The 19,049-nt window shown below is 47.7% G+C and overlaps 1 pseudogene; it reads right to left on the reverse strand.

Moving 5' to 3' along the window:
* Positions 1 to 19,049, reverse strand: part of LOC129143468 (forkhead box protein D4-like 1) — a 33,133-nt pseudogene that overhangs the window by 6,442 nt on the left and 7,642 nt on the right.

The raw sequence follows: 19,049 nt of genomic DNA on the forward strand, positions 1-19,049 counted from the left end.
TCCACTGAGATGTTTGGGTGGAGAGAAACAAATCTGGCTTACGTGCACGTCCAGTCATAGTACCTTCCCTTGAACCTAATTATGACATAGATTCTTTTGCTCACATGTCTTCTGCTGACTCTCTCCTTATCATCACCCTGCTCTCCTACTACATTCCTTTCTGCTAAAATAATGAAAATCATAATCAATAAAAACTGAGGGAACTCAGAGGCTGGTGCCGGTGCAGGTCCTTGGTGTGCTGAGCGCTGGTCCCCTGGACCCACTGTTGTATCTTTACACTTTCTCTCTGTGTCTTATTTCTTTTCTCAGTCTCTCATCCCACCCAACTAGAAATACTCACAGGTGTGGAGGGGCAGTCCACCACTTCATCCACCTTCTGTCATATTGAAAGTAACATCATCTTCTTCCCTCCAGGATCGTGGGAATAATATCCCTGGGGGGTTTCCACTTTCTCCCATGTATGTAGTCATATCACCCCCTCCGCCGTGGAATATTATTAAGGACCATCTCACACGGTGGTGTATACTTCCTCCGATATTGGGAGTGACATCAACCTCTTGGTCTCTGAATATGAGGAAGAAAATCACAGGGCGGGTGTACACCTCGTGCTCTACGATGGGGAGTCATATCTGTCTGTTATGGGGAGTAATATCATCCTCTCCCTTTCAGGATACTAATAACAGTTTAACAGGCTGGGTGAACACAGCCTGCGATGCTGAAATTATCATCCTCTCCCCCTGTTCCCCCCCTGGCTCTTAGGATGCCCATCTCAGGGGAGCGAGCCACCCCCGCGAGGCGGGGACTGAGCCAGCCCCTGTTCCCCCCCTGGCTCTTAGGATCCATATCGCTGTGGGGGGGAGGCACCCCCCACGCGGCGGGGACTGGGAGCCAACCCCTCTTCCCTGCCTGGCTCTTAGGACCCCCATCGCAGGGTAGCAAGGCACCCCCCCCAGGAGGGGACTGAGATCCAGACCCTCTTACCCCCGAGGCTCTTAGGACCCCCATCGCAGGAGGGGGAGGCACGCCCAGCGAGGCGGGGACTGACAGCCAGCCGCTCTTTCCCCCCTGGCTCTCAGGACCCCCATCGCAAGGGGGGGAGGCACCACCCACGAGGCGGTGACTGAGAGCCAGCCCTTCTTCCCCGCCCAACTCTGAGGATCCCCATCACACGGGGGAGGCACACCCCGCGAGGTGGGGACTGAGAGCCAGTCCCTCTTCCCCCCCTGGCTCTTAGGATCCCCATCGCAGGGGGTGAGGCACCCCCCGCGAGGCAGGGACTGAGAGTCAGCCCTTCTTCCCCCCTGGCTCTTAGGACCCCCATCGCAGTGTAGCAAGGCACCCCTCGCGAGGCGCTGACTTAGAGCCAGCCGCTCTTCCCCCCCTGGCTCTTGGGACCCCCATCGCAGGGGGGGAGGCACCCCCCTCGTGGCGGGGACTGAGAGCCAGCCCCTCTTCCCTCCATTTCTCTTAGGACCCCCATCGCAGGGAGGGGAGGCACCCCCCGTGAGGAGGGGACTGAGAGCCAGCCGTTCTTTCCCCCCTGGCTCTTAGGACCCCCATCGCAGGGAGGGGAGGCACCCCCCGCGAGGCGGTGACTGAGAGCCAGCCCTTCTTCCTCGCCCAACTCTGAGGATCCCCATCACACGGGGGAGGCACACCCCGCGAGGTGGGGACTGAGAGCCAGTCCCTCTTCCCCCCCTGGCTTATGACCCCCATCGAGGATTCTAAGATCCTTAGGACCGACCTGGAGGGCTGTGGGTATTAGTTGTCCAAGAAGAAAACTCAGATCTGCCGACGACCGCAGGTACCTTACTTGGGATTTACTATTCGACAGGTGTCCGAAAGCAGCCCGGGATCCCAAAGAAAGCAGGTCATTTGAAATCTACCGGAGCCTAAGGGCAGAAGGCTGGTGAGAGAATTCCTAGGAGCTGTGGGGTTTTGTAGACTGCAGAGCCCAAACTTTGCAGTATTAGCCAAGCCTTTGTATGATGTCACAAAGGGGGTGGGGACCGGGAACATTTGGAATGGGGATTCCAACAACAGCAAGTCTTTCATGAGTTAAACGAAAAACTTCTGGAAGCCCCAGCCCAGGGGCTACCAGATCTCACAAAGCCTTTTCCATTGTATGCGTCAGAGAAAAGATGGCAGCTGGACTTTAAACCCAAACTGTGGAGCCCTGGCTGAGGCCGGTGGCCTACCTCTCTAAGCAGCTAGACAGGGTTTCTAAAGGATGGCCCCCCTGTTTGAGGGCCTTGGCAGCAACTGCCCTGCTAGTACAAGAAGCAAATCAGCTGACTCTTGGGTAAAACCAGAACATAAAGGCCCCCCAAGCTGTGGTGACTGAAAGCCAGCCCCTGTTCCCCTCCTGGCTCTTAGGACCCCCATCGCAGGGGGAGGAGGCACCCCCGGCAAGGCGGGGACTGAGAGCCAGCCCCTCTAAGCCTTCTGGCTCTTAGGACCCCCATCACAGGGCGGGGTGGCACCCCCCGCGAGGCGGGTACAGAGATCCAGCCCTTCTTCCCCACCTGGCTCTTGGGACCCCCATCGCAGGGGGGGAGGCACCCCCCTCGTGGCGGGGACTGAGAGCCAGCCCCTCTTCCCTCCATTTCTCTTAGGACCCCCATCGCAGGGAGGGGAGGCACCCCTCGCAAGGCGGGGACTGAGAGCCAGCCGCTCTTTCCTCCCTGGCTCTTAGCACCCCCATCGCAGGGAGGGGAGGCACCCCCCGCGAGGCGGTGACTGAGAGCCAGCCCTTCTTCCCCGCCCAACTCTGAGGATCCCCATCACACCGGGGAGGCACACCCCGGGAGGCGGGGACTGAGAGACAGTCCCTCTTCCTCCCGTACCTTAGGACCCCCATCGAGGATTCTAAGATCCTTAGGACCGACCTGGAGGGCTGTGGGTATTAGGTGTCCAAGAAGAAAACTCAGATCTGCCGACGACCGCAGGTAGCTTACTTGGGATTTACTATTCGACAGGTGTCCGAAAGCAGCCCGGGATCCCAAAGAAAGCAGGTCATTTGCAATCTACCAGAGCCTAAGGGCAGAAGGCTGGTGAGAGAATTCCTAGGAGCTGTGGGGTTTCGTAGACTGCGGAGCCCAAACTTTGCAGTATTAGCCAAGGCTTTGTATGACGTCACAATGGGGGTGGGGACCGGGAACATTTGGAATGGGGATTCCAACAACAAGAAGTCTTTCAGGACTTAAAGGAAAAACTTCTGAAAGCCCCAGCCGACGGGGTACCCGATCTCACAAAGCCTTTTCCATTGTATGCGTCAGAAAGAGAAAAGATGGCAGCTGGACTTTTAACCCAAACTGTGGGGCCCTGGCTGAGGCCGGTGGCCTGCATCTCTAAACAACTAGATAGGGATTCGAAAGGATGGCCCCCCTGTTTGAGGGCCTTCGCAGCAACTGCCCTGCTAGAACCAGATGCAAATAAGCTTACTCTTGTGCAAAACCAGAACAGAAAGGCCCCCCATGCTGTGGTGACTGAGAGCCAGCCCCTCTTCCCCCCCTGGCTCTTAGGACCCCCATCTCAAGGGTGGGGAGGCACCCCCCATGAGGCGGGTTCTCAGAGCCAGCCCCTCTTCCTCCCCTTGCTCTTAGGACCCCCATCGCAGTGGGGTGAAGGACCGCCCGTGAGGCAGGGACTGAGAGCCAGCCCCTCTTCCCCCCCTGGCTATTAGGACACCTATCGCAGGGGGGGAGAGGCACCCCTCGCGAGGTGGGGACTGAGAGCCAGCCCCTCTTCACCCCCTGGCTTTTAGGACCCCCATTGCAGCACGGGGAGGCATCCCCCGTGAGGTGGGGACTGAGAACCAGCCCCTCTTCCCCTCCTGGCTCTAAGGACCCCCATCGCATGGGAGGTAGCCACCCCCCACGAGGCGGGGAATGAGAGCCTGCCCCTCTTACCCCCCTGGCTCTTAGGATCCCCATAGCCTGGGGGGGAGGCACCCCCGCGAGGCTGGGACTGAGAGCCAGCCCCTCATCCCCCACTGGCTCTTAGGACCCCCATCCCAGAGGGGGGAGGCACCCCCGCGAGACAGGGACTGAGAGCCTGCTCCTTTCCCCCCCTGGCTCTTAGGACCCCATCGCAGGGGGAGGAGGCACCCCCCGCGAGGCGGGGACTGAGAGGCAGCCCCTCTTCCCCCGTGGCTCTTAGGACCCCCATCGCCGGGACCCCCCTTGATGCGGGGTGTAAGAGCCAGCCGCTCTTCCCCCCCTGGCTCTTAGGACCCCCATCGCAAGGGTGCGAGGTACCCCCAGCGAGGCGGGGACAGAGAGCCAGCCCCACTTCCCCCCCTTGCTCTTAGGACCCCCATCGCAGCGGGGGGAAGGACCACCCGCGAGGCAGGGACTGAGAGCCAGCCCCTCATCCCCCACTGGCTCTTAGGACCCCCATCGCAATGGGGTGAGACACCCCTCGCGATGCAGGGAGTAAGTGCCAGCCCCTCTTCCCTCCCTGGTTTTTAGGATCCGCGGTGGACTCACAGCCTGTTTACGGTATTCGGAGTGATATCATCTCCCCCTCTGGAAATTATAAACTATTTCACAGATGGGGGTACACCCTCGGTGTGCAGAGGGTGTACAGCTGTCTGTTTTGGGAGTAATATCATCGTCCTCCTCCCTGAATATTAAGAACAGTATCATAGCTGTGTTTCTACTGCAGGTGTGATTGGGCGTCACATCCTCCTCTCCCACGTGGAAATTAGAACCGATATCAGTGGGGGCGTGCACACCTTCTGTGATATTTAAAGTGACATCATCCTCTTCCCTCCAGGATCATGAGAACAATATCCCTGGGGGGTACACTTTCTGCGATATTGGGAGTAATATCGACCTCTCGGCCTCTGAATATTAGGAACAATATCACAGGGTGGGTGTACACCTCCTGCTCTGTTATGGGGAGTAATATCTATCTATTACAGGGAGTAATATCATCTTCTCCCTTTCAGGATGTTAATAACAATATCACAGGGTGGGTGATCACAGCCTGCGATACTGGAATTATTATCATCCTCTCCCCCTCGGGATACCAGGAACAATATCACAGAAGAGGTGTACACTCCCTGCGATTTTGGAAGTAATATCCTACGCTTCTTCCGTGAATATTAGGAGCAATATCACCGGGTGGCTGTACATTCATTGCTATGTTGGGAGTCATGTCATACTCTACTCCCTGGATATTAGGATCAGTGTCACAGGGTGAGTGTACACCTACTGAGATATTAAAACTAATATCATGCTCTCCATCCCTGGATATTAGGAACAATATCACGGGTAGGTGTACACCCCCTGCGGTATTAGGAGAAATAATACGATTAATTATTAAGCATCAATCTTAATAATATTATTAATTGTTAAGCATCAGTCTTAATAATTATCAATGGTAATATTAATTAATAGTATAACGTTATTAATCATTAATGATTATTTTAAATGTACGATTATGCATGATTAAAATTATCTGTATTAATGTCATTTTTCATTAATAGTTATTAATCTTAATATTAATTATTGTTTTATTACCATCACTTATGACTGATTTATGTAACATTGATTAATAATATCATTATTTTATTATTAATAGTGATATTGTTATTATTAATAGTAATTGTTAATATTTTTAATCCGTATTAACTTTTACTATCTCTATTGCAATTATTAATATCGATGATTACTATTAATTATTAATATATTTATTAATATTAATAATTAATATAACTGTTCCCGATATCTGTGGGGGAGAGGATATTACTCCCGATGTCGCTGAAAGTGTACACCCCTCTATGATGTTTCTCCTAATTGCCAGGACGTAGAGGATGACATGATTGAAAACATCGCTGCGGGTGTACCTCCGTTCAGTCATCTTGTTCCTAATGTCCTGGGTGGGAGCGGATGATATGACTCCCAATATCGCAGGGGGCGTAGACCTCCCCCGTGATACTGTCCCTAACGTCCAAAGGTGGAGAGGATGATATTTCTTCCAATTTCGCAGGGGTGTACACCACCCCTATGATATTGATCCTAATATCCAGGGGGCGAGAGGATGATCTTAGTCTCAATATTGCAGGAGGTGTACACTCCCTAGGGATATTGTTCCTAATATTCAGGGACGGAGAGGAAGATCTCACTCCCAATATAGCAGGGAGTGGACACCCCTTCTGTGACATTGTTCCTAATAGCCAGCGGGGCAGAGGAAGATATTACCCCCAATATCGTAGGGGGTGTGCGCCCCCTTGTGACATTGTTCCTTATATCCTGGGAGGGAGAGGATGATACTGGTGGCAATGTCGCAGCGGCTGTACGCACCCACTGTGATATTGTTTCTTATATTCAGGGGGAGAAGATGATATGACTCCCAATATCGCAGGGGTTGTGCACACCTCCTGCGACATTGTTCCTAATAACCCGAAGGGGAGAGCCAAATATTACTGTCAATATCGCAGGGGGTGTACACCTCTTTGGTAATATTGTTCTTAATATCCATGATGGGAGAGGATGATATTACTCCCAATATCGCAAGAAGTGTACAGCCGCCTGTGATATAGTTCCTAATATCTAGGTGGAGAGAGGATGATATTACTGCCCATATCGCATGAGCTGTAAAACCCCTTCCATATTTTGCCTACAATCCCGAGGGGAGAGGACGATACTACTCCCAATATCGAAGAAGGTGTACACCCCCCTGGGACATTATTCCCAATATCCACGTTGGGAGACGATGACTTTACGCCCAATATCGCAGGGGATGTACACCCACCCCGGGATATTGTTCCTTATATAGAGAGGGGGAGGGGATGATATTACTCCCAATATCGCAGGGGCTGTACACCCCTCCTGTGATATTGTTCTTAATATCCTAGGAAAGAGAGGATGATGCTACACCCAATATCTCAGGGGGTGTACACCCACCTCCTTCAGATATTGTTCTTAATGTACTCCACCTCCCCCGACCAGGGATGTTGTTCCTCATATCCAGGGGAAGAGAGGCTAACATTACGCCCAATATCGCAGGGGGTGTACACACCCTCTGTGATGTTGTTCCTAGTATCCAAAGGTAGAGACGATGATATTACTGGCCATATCGCAGAGGGTGTAAGCCCTTCTGTGATATTGTTTTTGATATTCAATGGGGGGAGAGGATTACATTAATCCCAACATGGCAGAAGGTGTACAGACCCCGTGATATAGTTCCTAATGTACAGGGAGAAGAGAATAACATTACTCTCAATATCGCAGGGAGCGTAACCCCCACGTCCCCCGTATATGGTTCCTAATGTACAGGGAGAAGAGAATAACATTACTCTCAATATCGCAGGGAGCGTAACCCCCACGCCCCCCGTATATGGTTCCTAATATGCAGCGGGGTAGAGGCTGATATTACTCCCAATATCGCAGAAGGTGCACACACACCTGTGATATACTTCCTAATATCCAGCAGGAAAAGGCTGATATTACTCTGGATCTCGCAGTGGGTGTACACCCCCAAGCCCCCCGGGGTATTGTTCCTAATATCTAGGTGGGAAGACGGTGATATTGCTGACAATATTGAAGGGGTGTACAACTCTTCTGTGATATGGCTCCTGATATCCAGGGGGTGAGTTGATGGTATTACTCTCAATAAAGTAGGAACCGTACACCACCCTGTGATTTTTGTCCTTAATAACCACATGGGGAGAGGTGATATTACTCCCAATATTACAAGGGGTGTACACCTCGTCTGTGATATTTTTTCTTGTATCCAGGAAAGGACAAGATGATATTACGACCAGTATCGAAGACATGTACAGCCCCATGGGATATTGTTCTAAATATACAGCTTGAAAAAGGATCCGATGACTCCCAATATAAGAAGGGGTACGCACCCCGCCTGTGATATGAATCGTAAAATCTAGAAGAAGAGTGAATGACATTGCTTTCAAAAACACACGGGGTGTACACCCCATCTCTGATGTTGTTCCTATCATGTAAAGGAAGAGATGATGATATTACTCCCAATACCGCAGAAGGTATATACCCCCTGTGATACTGTGCGTCACAACTAGTGGGGGAGAGCATGATATTACTTCAAATATGACAGCGGCTTTACACCCCATCTGTGATATTACTCCTAATTTCCAGTAGCAAAAGTAGGATGTGCCTCCGAATAGGCCTGTGATATTTCCCCGACTATTTAGGGAAACACAGGATGACATGACCCCAAATCCCGCAAAAAGTGTGCACCCATTGTGTGATATGGTCCGTACATGCGGAGGTGCAGAGGATATTAGTTTTCATATCGCAGGCTGTGTACACACACTCTGTGAATTTGTTCCTAATAGCAGGAAAAAAGAGAATGCCCACAACGGACACAGGTCACATCGCAGGGGGTGAGGCACCCCCCGCGGTATGGGGAGTAAGGGCCACCCCCTTTCCCCCCCAGCTATTTATTATGATCCACATTGCAGGGGTGTGAGGCACCCCCTGAGATATGGGGAGTAACAGCCACCCTCTTTCCGCCCCCTGGCTATTTATTACAATCCACATGTCAGGGGGGTGAGGCACCCTCCGCGATATGGGGAGTAACAGCCACCCCTTCTCCCCCCCCTCGCTATTATGATCCACCTCGCAGTGGGGTGAGGCACCCCCCGCGATATGGGGAGTAAGAGCCACCTCCTCTCCCCCCCAAGTTATTACGATCCATGGTGGACTCACAGCCTGTTTACTATATTGGGGGTAATATCTCCCCCTCTGGAAATTATGTGCTGTTTGACAGATGGGTGTACACCCTCGGTGTGCAGAGGTTGTACACCCGTCTGTATTGGGAGTAATATCATCCTCTTCCACCCTGAATATTAAGAACTGTATCACAGGTGTGTTTCTACTCCCTGCGATATTGGGTGTCATATCCTCCTCTCCCACACTGAAATTAGAAACAATATCAGTGGGGGCGTGTACACCTTCTGTCATACTTAAACTAATATCATCCTCTTCTCTCCAGGATCATGGGAACAACATCCCTGGGGGGGTGTACACTTTCTGCGATAAATGTAGTAATATCACCCCCTCTGCCTTGGAATATTATTAAGGACCATCTCACACGGGGGTGTACACTTCCTGCGATATTGAGAGTAATATGGACCTCTCTGCCTCTGAATATTAGGAACAGTATCACACGGTGGGTGTACACCTCCTGCTCTGTTATGGGGAGTAATATCTATCTGTTATAGGAAGTAATATCGTCCTCTCCCTTTCAGGATATTTATAACAATATCACAGGGTGAGTGAACACAGCCTGCGATACTTTAATTATTATCATCCTCTCCCCCGCGGGATACCAGGAACAATGTCACAGAAGAGGTGTACACTCCCTGCGATATTGGGAGTAATATCATACTCTTCTTCCGTGAATATTAGGAGCAATATCACCAGGTGGCTGTACATTCATTGCTATGTTGGGAGTCATGTCATACTCTATCCCCTGGATATTAGGATCAGTGTCACAGGGTGAGTGTACACCTACTGAGATATTAAAACTAATATCATGCTCTCCATCCCTGGATATTAGGAACAATATCACGGGTAGGTGTACACCCCCTACGGTATTAGGAGAAATAATATGATTAATTATTAAGCATCAGTCTTAATAATATTACGAATTATTAAACATCAGTCTTAATAATTATCAATGGTAATATTAATTAATAGTACAACGTTATTAATCATTAATGATTATTTTAAATATGATTATGCATGATTAAAATTAATTATTAGTATTGTCATTTTTCAATATTAGTTATTAATCTTAATATTAATTATTGTTTTATTACCAACATCACTTATTGATTTAATTAAGTAACATTAATTACCGATATCATTATGTTATTATTAATAGTGAGGTTGCTATTAATTATTAATAGTAACCATTAATATTTTTAATCCGTATTAACTTTTACTATCTTTATAGTAATTTATATCGATGATTTCTATTGTTATTATATTTATGAATATTAATGCTTAATATAATTGTTCCCGATATCCGAGGGGTAGAGGATGTTACTCCCAATATCACAGAACGTGTACACCCCTCTATGATGTTATTCCTAATTGCCAGGGAGTAGAGGATGACATTATGAAAAATATCGCAGTGGGTATACATCCCTTCGGTCATCTTTTTTCCTAATATCCTGGGTGGGAGAGGATGATATGACTCCCAATATCGCAGGGGGCGTAGACTTCCCCCGTGATATTGTCCCTATTATCCAAAGGTGGAGAGGATGATATTTCTTCCAGTTTCGCAGGGGATGTACACCACCCCTGTGATATTGATCCTAATATCCAGGGGGCGAGAGGATGATGTTAGTCTCAATATTGCAGGAGGTGTACACTCCCTAGGGATATTGTTCCTAATATCCAGGGACAGAGAGGATGATCTCACTCCCAATATAGCAGGGAGTGGACACCCCTTCTGTGACACTGTTCCTAATAGCCAGCGGGGGAGGGGAAGATATTACCCCCAATATCGCAGGGGGTGTACACCCCTTGTGACATTGTTCCTTATATCCTGGGAGGGAGAGGATGATACTAGTGGCAATGTCGCAGCGGCTGTACACACCCACTGTGATATTGTTCCGAATATCTCGAGGGGGAGAAAATGATATGACTCCCAATATCCCAGGGGGTGTACATCCTCCTGTGACATTGTTCCTTATATTCAGGGGGAGAAGACGATATCACTCCCAATATCACAGGGGTTGTACACACCTCCTGCGATATTGTTCCTAATATCCCGAAGGGGAGAGCCAAATATTACTCTCAGTATCACAGGGGGTGTACACCTCCTTTGGAATATTGTTCTTAATATCCATGATGGGAGAGGATGATATTACTCCCAATATCGTAACAAGTGTACAGCTGCCTGTGATATAGTTCCTAATATCTAGGTGGAGAGAGGATGATATTACTGTCCATATCGCATGAGTTGTAAAACCCCTTCCATATTTTGCCTACAATCCCGAGGGGAGAGGACGATACTACTCCCAATATCGAAGAAGGTGTACACCCCCCTGGGGCATTATTCCCAATATCCACGTTGGGAGACGATGACATTACGCCCAATATCGCAGGGGATGTACACCCACCCCGGGATATTGTTCCTTATATAGAGAGGGGGAGGGGATGATATTACTCCCAATATCGCAGGGGCTGTACACCCCTCCTGTGACATTGTTCTTAATATCCTAGGAAAGATAGGATGATGCTACACCCAATATCTCAGGGGGTGTACACCCACCTCCTTCAGATATTGTTCTTAATGTACTCCACCTCCCCCGACCAGGGATATTGTTCCTCATATCCAGGGGGAGAGAGGCTAACATTACGCCCAATATCGCAGGGGGTGTACACACCCTCTGTGATGTTGTTCCTAGTATCCAAAGGTAGAGACGATGATATTACTGGCCATATCGCAGGGGGTGTACACCCCTCTTGTGATACTGTTCTTAATATTTAGGGAGGGAGACAATGATAGTACTGTCCATATTGCTGGGGTCACAACACCCCCGTGACATTGTTTTTAATATTCAGTTTGGGAGAGGATGATAATAATTTCAATATAACAGGGGACACCCCCCCCCCGTGATGTTGTCCCTAATGTCCAAGGGAAGAGAAATGATATGACTCACAATATGTCAAGGGGTGTACAGCCCCTGTATAATATTCTTCCTAATATCCAGGGGGGATTAGAATGATATTACTCCCAATATCACAGGGGGTGTACGTGACCCCTTTTATATTGTTTCTAATAACTAGGGAGGGAGAGGATGATATTACTCCCAATATTGTAGGGGTGTACACCCCTCCTGTGACATTGTTTTTAATATTTAGGTAGGGAGTGGATGATATTACTCTCAATATCTCAGAGGGTTTACACTCTTCCTGGGATACGGTTTCTAATATTAAGTGGGAGAGAGGATGATATTATTCCCAGTATCGCAGGGGGTGTACATGTCCTGTTATTTTGTTCCTAATATCCAGGTTGGGAGAGGATGATATTACTGCCTATATCGTAGGAGTTGTACACCCCATCAGTGATATTATTCCTCATATTCAGGGGAAAAGAGAATGGCATTACTCCCAATAGCGCAGGAGGTGTACACACCCCTTTGATATTGTTCCTAATACGCAGTGGAGGAGACGATGATATTACTGGCCATATCGCGAGGGGTGTACACCTCCTCTGTGATATTGTTTTTCATATCCAGGGGTTAGAGGATGACATTACTCCCATGATCGTAGTGGGTGTACACCAATTCTGTTTTATTGTTCTTAATATCCAGGGAGGGAGAGGATGATATTACTGTCATTATCGCAAGGGGTAGACACTCCTTCTTTGATATGGTTCCTAATATCCAGGGGGGAGAGTATGATATTAATCCCAAAATCGCTGTGGGTATACACCCCTTTTTGATATTGTTCCTAATACGCCGGGGGAGAGTCTATGATATTACTGCCCATATCACAGGGTGTGTACACCAGAACTGCTATATTGTTTCTTATTTCCAGCAATGAAGAAGTTGATATTACTCCCAAAATGGAATGGGCTGTAAACCCCCCATAAGATACTGTTCCTAATATCCAGGGGGAAAAGGATGATATTACTTTCAATGTTGCGGCAGGTGTATAATCTGCCTGTTATATTGTTCCTAATATCTGGGGTGGGGGCGGCGGGGTGAGAACGATATTACTCGCAATATCTCAGAGGGTGTACACTGCCCCTGTGATATTGTTCTAAATATCCACAGGGGAAGAGATTAATATTACTCCCAATATCCCAGGGGTTACACATCCCCACTGTTATATTGTACCTAATATCAAGGGGTGGAGAAAATGATATTACTCCCAATAGCGCCGTGTGTATACAGCCCTCCTGTGATATTGTCCCTAGTATCCAGGGGCTAAAGATAGATATTACTGCCAATATCCAGGGGATAGAAGTTGATATTAAACCGAATATCACAGTGGGTGTACACAACTCCTGTCATATTGTTCCAAATATCCAGGCAGAGAGAGGATAATATTACTCAAAGCATTCCTGGGGGTGTAGACAGCCCTCTGTGATATTGTTTCTAATATACAGAAAGGGAGAGGATGATATTACTCTCAATAAACAGAAGGGTACAATTCCCATGTGATGTTGTTCTGAATATCTAGGGTGAGAGAGGATGATATTACTCCCAACATTGCAAAAGTTGTAAACACCTTCTGTGATATTGTTCCTAATATCCGGGGAGAAAGATCATGATATGACTTTCAATATCGCAGGGGGTGTGCACCCCCCTCCCCGTGATATTGTTCCTAATATCCGGGGGAAAGAGGATGATGTTACTCCCAGGATCGCAGGGGGGTATACACCCCCCTGTGATATTGTTTCTAACATCCAGAGGGGGAGAAGTTGATATTACTTCAAACATCGCCGGGGGTGTACACCCCACCTGTGATATTGTACTTAATATTTAGCGGGAGAGAGGGGGGTGATATTACCAATAACGTAGGGGAAAGTCAACCCCCTCTCCCCCGCTGGATATTACGAGCCATATGACAGGGAGGTGTCCACCCCCCACCATATGGAGAGTAATATCACCCTGCTCTCCCCCCACCTCCAGCTTCTTTCTGCTAAGGTCCCCTTGCCCCTCCAGGTGGCTTTCTTGGGCAGGGCATAAAAGAAATTACGTGGTTTTCTTGCTCAGATTTGTTCGCAAGTCCACGAGAAATACTCAGGGAGTCTTGCAAAAATCCGGTGTTACAGCAGCTAAGTCAGCCAGCTAGCCGTGCCCTACAGTTGAGATGGCATGTCATGATTCCCCTCTCTTTCACCTGCTGACTCCTCCTCAGCCTTCCGGACTCTGCTTAGGTGCCTCTTCCTCCAGGTTGTCCACTCCCGTCCCCACCCTTCCTTACCTGCTCTCCTAATACCATGGGCTGATCCAGCGCAGCATTTGTCGCACATCTTACAGCTGCCTGCCTCCAGTCTGTATCCGGACTCCACGACCTGAAGGTAACGGCTGCATCTGCCTTGATCATCATTGTATCCCTTGCTCCTACAACAGCACCTAACACAGAGTAATTCCTCAGTCAACATTTTCTGGATGGGTGAACAAAAAATAAATCTACACATCAAGTGAAAATTAGGCTGAGCAGAAATGAAGCAAGTGATAAAGTACAAGAGAAGGTTATACCTGTTATTCTAGGCATGCTAATTCTAATTTTAGAATTGCTGTGGTTATTTCATGTTACTCTGCCAGGCTTCAGTGTTAGGCAAGGGCAATTCTCTGTGTAAGCAGGGATAGCTTTCCTGAAAGGTCCTGTTAGTCCTGGGAAGTGATGGTACATGTGACTCATCCCTCAAACCAGAAGGCTAAGCTAAACTAGCAGGAGAGCTGCAGCAGGAACCTTCTGGCAGGAAAGAAACAGCATGCTCTGTGTACTACCCGTGTGTGACCAGAAATAAAGGATGCCCACCATGTGAAGACTGACCAGGACGCAGAGAGAAGGACGTCAGGCAAGATCCCGCCCGTGCTTCAGGACATAACATGTTTATTAGCATCATTAAGTACTAGCTGACATGCATAGAGCATTGAGTATGTGCCAGGCACTGTGCTAAGCACTTCACATTCACTATTTCATGGGATCCCCACCATGGCCCTATAAGGTGAAACTTATAAATATCACCATTATATAGATGGGGAAATTGAGGCTTGGAGAGGTTAAGTTGTTTGCCTGAGGTCACAAAGCTGGTAAGCAGCAGAGCTGGAATCCAAACCAACAGAAATTCCATCTAGATACCCAACTCCCCACTGCCGTCTATCCTTGGAAACTAGACTAGTCTCCAAGGAAACATGAATCTACATTTTCTTTCAACTAATAAGAGCTCTTTCCTTATGGTAATTATTTAAATAGTTTTAATAAAAATTTAAAATCTATTTCAAGATTAAAGTTTCAAAGCCATCAAACATCAAATATATATGAAAATACATTTGTATACATTATAAACAGATATATGACGTGACATGAAGTGCTGGATCCAGTGCATCAGAAAATACACGCAAATATAAAATACCCGACAGCATTATGTAAAACATCAGCTGCTTGCCAAATCAGCATTAAATACTTAAGCACTGTGACCTGTTGCTTAAAGTATTACAAATCCAGCCTTATCTAAAAATCTCTATTTGTCCTAGGAAACTAATACTTTTTAAAAACAATAATTTGGTAATTTTAATAATATTTAGATCTATCTAAACTTAAAGCCTATATATTTACCACCCTTTTACATGCTTACCAGTATTACAGACACAATAAATTTTATCAGGTATTTTTGATAATGTGCTAGGAATTGTTTGAAATATAAAGAAGAATAAGATTTCGTTTTCACCATCTCAGAGATTCCAGATAGTGGTGGACACAGAAACCCGTGAAAATAACTGCAGGATGAAATAGATGAAATTATAGAAGCCCTATGTACCATGGAAAATTGGACATGGACATGGAAATTTTATTTCATATGCATACTCTTTAAAGAAAGAAGAAGCCTAAAAAAGTTAGCTACCTTTGGTTTTTATTACTTATGTCTTACACTCAAATAAACTTTTTTCTGTCTAATCTAATATCATTCAAATCCTGAGTCCTTTTAATTAAGTTATCCTAAAATGAATTTTCATGAACATAGAATTTGTGCTATTACTCTATCTGCACCTCATGGATATTACCACATTTTAGATTTTATGTTTTAAAACACAAAAAAATATAAAACCTACAGTTTTAACAAAAATGTCTTTGGATCTTCAACTAAAATACTAAAGATATAAAAAACTTTATTCTCCTCAAGATAAAACTAGATTTAAAATTGTCAATGAAATAGTTGATTGATCATTTATATTTCTATAAATATATGGAAAATAATCTATTTTTTAATTGTAAGACATTACAATTTTAGATTGTATTTGCATTTAGGAAAATTTCACATAATCTTTACCAGATCCATGCTTACTCTGATAAAAATTTGTTTTTCCAATAGTTGATTCTTCAAAATATCTTGACTAATCCTTCTCCCTCTACAAACAATATTATTATTTGCCAATATTCAAAAGTCTGAATAAACGACCTTATCCCTGGGAATATCTTGCCAAAAAACTATTACCTGCAGCTACAAAGTCCAGAATGTCAACTTCTTCAGAACAAACAGTTCAGTTTCTCCCATAAAAAATGCAAGGGAAACAAAAAAAGAGGATTGAGGAAATCTAAAAGAGATATAATAGCCCATATCAACCAAACACAATACGTAACCCTTATTAGCATTCTAATTCAAACCGACCAACTAAACAAAAAGTTTTTACACAATTGAAGATATTTAAATATTGCCTGGATAAACCGATGCTATTAATGGATTATTTAGGTGTGATAATGGTATTGTGGTTACATTGATGGGAATCTTCTTTTTTATAAATGGGGTCTTGCTATGTTGCTCAGGGTGGTCTTGAACTCCTGGCCTAAAGTGATCCTCCAACCTCTGCCTCCCAAAGAGCTGGGATTACAGGGAGGAGCCACTGCACCCAGTCTCATTGATGGAATTATTATCTTTTAGAGAAATATTCAAAAATACAATACAATGATAGACTATCTGGGATTTGATTCAAAATAATTCAGTGGGGAGAGGACTGTCAGCAGATAAAGAAGACACAAGGTTGGCCCAGAGGAGAAGTACATACAGGTTAATTATACTAATCTCTTTATAAACATTGTTTGAAATATGACATAATGCATCCTATACAATTGATACCTTGAGTAACACAATAATAGTCCCCTTAATTTTAGGAACTACTGGTCATAAATATGCCCTTACATATAGACATCTCCTCTATACATAGCAAAATCACATTATTTGACAAAAAGGAAATCTCTTAGGCTACGTTTAATCTTATTGTTCTCTTTGCCTGGATTTGGGAATAGAAACTGCTTCACTGGCTAAGTAAATCATAACTGTCCCAAAATATTCTTAATTACTGATTTCAATAAACATATCCCTTCGTTCTAAGAACAATTAAGAAAATGAAGTTTATGTTCAGGTAAACCTGACAATGTTAAGGTAGTTGAGTAACAGGGAAGTAATGATTAACTGAATTTCATACTGGATTCTCAAATCCTTTTTCTTTTTCTACTCTAATGTTTCCTTTGGATGGGGCGAATTCTAGTATTGTTAGCGATCACCTATGTAACTTTTTTGCAGGTGGTGTATATGGAATCAATGAATGCTTAAAACCAATTAAAAATAATTTCGGTGATTACATGAAAACACAGCTAGAAAAACTAAAGTATTTTTGTAGAGATTACGAGAAGGTTACATTAACAATCAGAATAAGGTTACTATTTAGACTGTAATCAGGTGTCAATGTGGAAAGAAATTTCTGAGCGTTTTTCCGGAAGGCTGGGGAGGAATGAGAATCATGACTCTCCACACTTCCAATAAAACGTGGTGAAGCACTGGTGCAAACTCTCAGAAGCCACCATTTGCTAAATCTCCCCGCCAGCCTTGTCGGTCCTTACCGCCGTTGGATTCCATTATTTTTCTCGTGGTTTCTGCTGTTTCTCTCAATTGTCTAACGACCGTTATTAAGTAAAAATGAATGAAACGGGGCCGTGTGATCTAGGCAGCCTGGAGATGAGATTTTGGAATCATAAGCTACCTTCCAATGTATAAACAGATTTTATTCATTCTGGATACTCAATGTCCACAGAATCGGCACTGTAGGATGTGACTGCCCTGCCAGAAGGCATCTGCTCGGGACTTGCTGGCAACCGACAGTCCCCTCTGCTTGCGACCCTCGGCCGGCCGCCGGGGACCCCTAGTCCACCGGTTCCCGGACGTTCTCTCTACTCTCCAGCGGCCACCGCCTCCACTCCCACCCCGATAGTCCCGAGCCTGCCGGCCCGAGGGTTCGCAGAGGGCCAGTCGTTGCGACGGCCCCGCGTCCCGGCCCCCTCGTCTCTTGGACCTTCCCCCCAGGCCAGCGCAGCCCGCGTCCCGGGCAAGGTTCACGCTACCAGGATCCAGTGCAGGGCGACGTAGTGGAGAGCTGCAGCGAGACTCCGAAGAGAGATTCCGGCTTCGCGGGGCGGCGCGGAGCCCGGAGCTGCCCACCTCCGCCGCCTTGGGAAGGCGGCTGGGATTAGAAGGTGGCTTCGGGCCCGCAGGGAGTCCAGGGGAGGGATTCCCGGTACCGCCGGCACCGACGTCGAGGGGTGCCGGGGTTCTTGGGGACCACGAGAGGAAAAAGAACGAAAATCACATCAGGGAGGAAGGACGCGCGGAACGCCCCCCTGTGAAGCAGGTGCCCTGGTCGGGCGTGAGCCGGAGCGCGGTCTGGGGGAGTCTGGCGGCGCCGTTGCCCGCACTCGGCAGAGGCTGGCAAGAAACGCACAGCCCAGGGCGTGGGGCGGGGAACTGACCGCGCGACAAGAAAACGCACAGCCCAGGGCGTGGGGCGGGGAACGGACCGCGCGACAAGAAAACGCACAGCCCAGGGCGTGGGGCGGGGAACGGACCGCGCGACAAGAAAACGCACAGCCCAGGGCGTGGGGCGGGGAACGGACCGCGCGACAAGAACACGCACAGCCCAGGGCGTGGGGCGGGGAACGGACCGCGCGACGAGAACACGCACAGCCCAGGGCGTGGGGCGGGGAACGGACCGCGCGACGAGAACACGCACAGCCCAGGGCGTGGGGCGGGGAACGGACCGCGCGACAAGAACACGCACAGCCCAGGGCGTGGGGCGGGGAACTGACCGCGCGACAAGAACACGCACAGCCCGGGGCGTGGGGCGGGGAACTGACCGCGCGACAAGAACACGCACAGCCCGGGGCGTGGGGCGGGGAACGGACCGCGCGACGAGAACACGCACAGCCCGGGGCGTGGGGCGGGGAACGGACCGCGCGACGAGAACACGCACAGCCCAGGGCGTGGGGCGGGGAACGGACCGCGCGACGAGAACACGCACAGCCCAGGGCGTGGGG

The sequence above is a fragment of the Pan troglodytes genome, chromosome 2 (genome assembly GCF_028858775.2).
Source record: "Pan troglodytes isolate AG18354 chromosome 2, NHGRI_mPanTro3-v2.0_pri, whole genome shotgun sequence".
Classification (NCBI taxonomy): domain Eukaryota; kingdom Metazoa; phylum Chordata; class Mammalia; order Primates; family Hominidae; genus Pan; species Pan troglodytes.